Source organism: Pinus tabuliformis, chromosome 2_2 (genome assembly GCF_031772625.1).
Source record: "Pinus tabuliformis cultivar Carrire ecotype Pingquan chromosome 2_2, CPIR1, whole genome shotgun sequence".
NCBI classification, from domain to species: Eukaryota; Viridiplantae; Streptophyta; class Pinopsida; order Pinales; family Pinaceae; genus Pinus; species Pinus tabuliformis.
In genome coordinates this window covers 624891218-624895280 of record NC_142300.1, presented here as the reverse complement: position 1 = coordinate 624895280, position 4063 = coordinate 624891218, and the positions used below count along the sequence as shown (strand labels likewise).

The 4063-nt window shown below is 35.6% G+C and overlaps 1 long non-coding RNA gene across 2 annotated transcripts; it reads left to right on the top strand.

Annotated features, from left to right (window-relative positions):
• The first annotated feature begins 1010 nt into the window (after positions 1 to 1010).
• Positions 1011 to 3320, top strand: LOC149194192 (uncharacterized). Of its 2 annotated transcripts, XR_016254529.1 has the most exons (3): positions 1082 to 1657; positions 1798 to 2390; positions 2518 to 3320. It is a non-coding gene; the product is annotated as an uncharacterized LOC149194192 (long non-coding RNA). The 2 variants fall into 2 exon arrangements; XR_016254528.1 differs by lacking the exon at positions 2518 to 3320 and having other exon boundaries at positions 1011 to 1657; positions 1798 to 2090.
• The last annotated feature ends 743 nt before the right edge of the window (positions 3321 to 4063 follow it).

Here is a 4063-nt window from a genome sequence, read left to right as displayed (position 1 = left end):
CAAATCTTGGACCAAACACGAGACTTGGGAGGGAGTCCCAATAGAAATAATAAGGTTGAATGACCTTCCCTTACCGACTAATCCATATTCTTCCATCCCCATTGATAGTCAACAACTTGATTCCTAAGAGCACAACAGACCAACAATAATTTTAGCTTCCTCACTTGGTTCATTAGATGACGAAAGGCAAAATCTAAGTCCCATCTAAAAAGGTTTTCTTATTGATCTTTTTTTTTACTTAGTATAATTTCATATTTTAAAATTTCAAAATTTACAAACCTTAAAATTCCAATACCATAATACTTAGAATTGTACATAAAATTTTGAGCATCTAAATTAACTTAAAACCTTTTATAGAAAAGAATATGCCATACTATTTTAAATAATGCATACACTCCACAAATCTATAAGATAGAATGATGATCATAGTTTAATTGTTCTGCTTTTAGAAGCTTTTTAAACATGTTTTTCAATAAAATTTATCTAAAATTTAACAAGAATTTATTAGAATTGTAAAATTTTTTGACATATTTTTTAATAAATTTTATCTAAAACTTCACAAAATTACAAATTTAATTTATGTAAATTACAAATTTAATTTATAAATTATATCTCATACAAATATAATCAAATTACAAATTTAATTTATAAATTTTATATCATTGAAATATAATAAAAAAATTTCATAACACTAAATCCATTTACACATTAAAAATAAATTTTAAATAAAATATAACACAATTTAAAGAATAATTTTACGAAATTCCCACCAAAGAATTCAACCATAAAAGAATTCAACAATCTCAAAATGATTCCCGATAAGAATTCCATGCAAATGTGATGCGGGTATGATCCTCATATTTAACAGCTACCGGTGATGTTTGACAAATTCGGCGATGTTTAACAAAGGATGGCGATGTTTACGATTTAAAATCTCGTTTTTCTAAGATGGGCGGTGTATTTCTTATCAGGTCGCCAGATGCCTGTTTGGAAGACCACCACGTCAAACCCTTGTGCTGTAGGCAATGCTCCATTTCACTGAGGTCCATGAATTCGACGACTTTCTTGCCTTCAAAATCTCTCACATGGGCTCCCTATGTGGACTTCTCTCTCCCACACCAGCTGCATCCATGGGCTCTATTCTGTTCCCACGCATGGGATAGCTGGTTTGTATTTTATTGGCAGAGATCTAGGTCGTGAAGGACACAACGTAGGGTTTGAAGGACACTGGACTTGGAAAAGGAAAAAAAGGTTGCTTCTCTTCGTGATGGTATTCTACCACTGAAATTGTTGTTCGAAATAACACCTGCAATTCATGGATGTGTGCCGCCGTGGTATGGTATCCTTCAATGTATCACCAATCTAACCTAGTCGCAGGGTTGCAACACATGGTATGGTGTTGGATTTATTGAGAAATAAGCAAGTTGCACGGCTGGATTTATCGAACAATAATTTCAATGGAAGACAACCATCGACCTGGAAGATTGGGGATTTCGAATCAGCAGGTTATGGCAACACCGTATTCATCTGCTACATGTCTTGATTCTCTGAATTAAGATGAAAGATGTTGAGTATATCCTGAATTATGTGCTAGCAAAAGGAGGAGGGTTCGATTATTCGGGCATTGAAATGTCTGAAGGCCAAGTACCATTTGCAGGTGGAGTTGCAGAATTTTGCTTTGAAGAAATCCTACCTTTGATTTGCTCCATTTACCTCTTCTTTGGCAATTTGAAAACAACTTTTAAATTTATTTTTGCAATTTCATCTTTTCATCATTCAGTTTTGCGTTCTTTGCAGGTTGAGAAATTCTGACCCAATGGATTTTACAATCTTTGCACTTTCATCTTTGAGAGTTCCAGAAGCCTCCCATCTGCAGTTTATCTCTTTCATAATTTTTCTACAGAGTCGTTTATAGATTTGAATCATTCAGCATTGATGAAGCCCTAGACCTTTTGTCGCAGATTCTATATGCTCGAATTGCTGGAGACCTTAAAGGAATCTCTTAATGTTAAGGAGGGTTTCCAAAGTCCCTCGTACTTTGTCCTTTAAGACTTCTTTTTGATCTTGCTTTCATGAAGAGCAGCCATATATCTGTAAAAAGCAAACCTCTATATATCTGTAAAAAGCAAACCTCCAATGTTCCTTGAAGAGGGTAGACTTCGATTTTTCTGCTTTGAAGAGGGCTAGAGATGGCAGTGGTTTTACTATAGATTGTAATAGCCCCTCTTACTTGTCCTTTAATACTTCCTTTTGATCTTGCTTCCATGAACAGCTATATATCCGTAAAAGGCAAACCTCCAATGTCCCGGAAGAGGGTAGACTTTCGATTTTTCTGCTTTGAAGAGGGTTAGAGATGGCAATGGTTTTACTAGAGATGCTAATGAGTTTCGGTAATTTTTGGACACTCTCACGCGTCTTCTGTTGCTTTTTTTATGGTTTCGGAGCATGTTTTACAACGGTAGAATTTGTGTTTTCAATGTAATCTTAGTACTAACGACAATAAGGATATCTCTATAGCTCTTACTGATGCACGGTTGTGGCGTTGATTCGAAGATCAAGATGAATTTCGGTATGTTTTCTGGTTGTTTTTCATGCTTCTCTGATTGTCAAATTTGGTATTGGTTAAGGTTTTACGAGCTGCTCTAGTTTGCATAAATTCAAGTTTAATAATAGGTTCCTGCGGTGAAAATGTCCTCTGAAAGGTAAAAATCTTAGATCCTTCATGTTTCGACATTTTGGATGGTTTGTGTTTGTGAGTTTATGTAGAAGATTGAATGCCTAAAACTTTGATTTGAACATATCTGAGTAAAACGTGAAAGAAAAAAGTCACGAAATTATGCATATTTCTGTATTGGGCTTGTGCGATATTTCGCAGATGGATTGGGTTTTGGTGGAAACAAATATTTACTTGTTGGGTTGCTCTAGATTGAAGATTTCTGGAATGAGTTGTTATTCACTTGTATTGGTTACCGTATGGGCGTATGATGGCTATCAACATTTTGATTTGGCTGTTTTGCAAAATTCTCACATCAGCTGTTGTGTTGACTTTACATGCTTGCACATTTGATTGTGTCTGATTAACATTTTTTGCGTGGATTTTGGTTAAGTTTGGTTTTGTGTTTCGGAATAAGAGTTTTGTGGAGAGATTCTAGGTTTGGCAGATTTGCAGTTTCGTCTACTACTTGAGACCACGGACGACTCTGTTCATCTGGGCTAGGTTTATAGAATCAGATATACGAGTGCTGTGAATTTGAATAAAGTACTCTGCTATTTTGCTAGGCTTGAAGATTTAACATTTCTTTGTGGTGATTTTGCTTGGTTTTCTGGAATGAGTTGTTATTCACTTGTATTGGTTACCGTATGGGCGTATGATGGCTATCAACATTTTGATTTGGCTGTTTTGCAAAATTCTCACATCAGCTGTTGTGTTGACTTTACATGCTTGCACATTTGATTGTGTCTGATTAACATTTTTTGCGTGGATTTTGGTTAAGTTTGGTTTTGTGTTTCGGAATAAGAGTTTTGTGGAGAGATTCTAGGTTTGGCAGATTTGCAGTTTCGTCTACTACTTGAGACCACGGACGACTCTGTTCATCTGGGCTAGGTTTATAGAATCAGATATACGAGTGCTGTGAATTTGAATAAAGTACTCTGCTATTTTGCTAGGCTTGAAGATTTAACATTTCTTTGTGGTGATTTTGCTTGGTTTTCTGTGGATTTCTTTATTGGGTTTCAGTGAATTTGCATAGCATACCGAGTTGTTTAAATGAATAGGTTTCTAATTTGAATTGGGATTAATTTGTAAACATACATCGACCACCCACATAGACCAACGACCTCGAATGCCTTTACTGAGCCTTTAATCCTTAGATGAAACACTTAAGGCATTCTAACAACTCCAACTACTGTTTTTGGCTACTACTTGTCTGGCATGGCAGGTGTTGAGCTTCCAATGGATCTTTCCTATGATGGCACCGTGTTATAAACTAGAAAAGAAATTAGGTATCCCAAATGATTGAGGCCAGATTAAATTCAGGTATGTCCTGCCACCTATTTCGAAGCT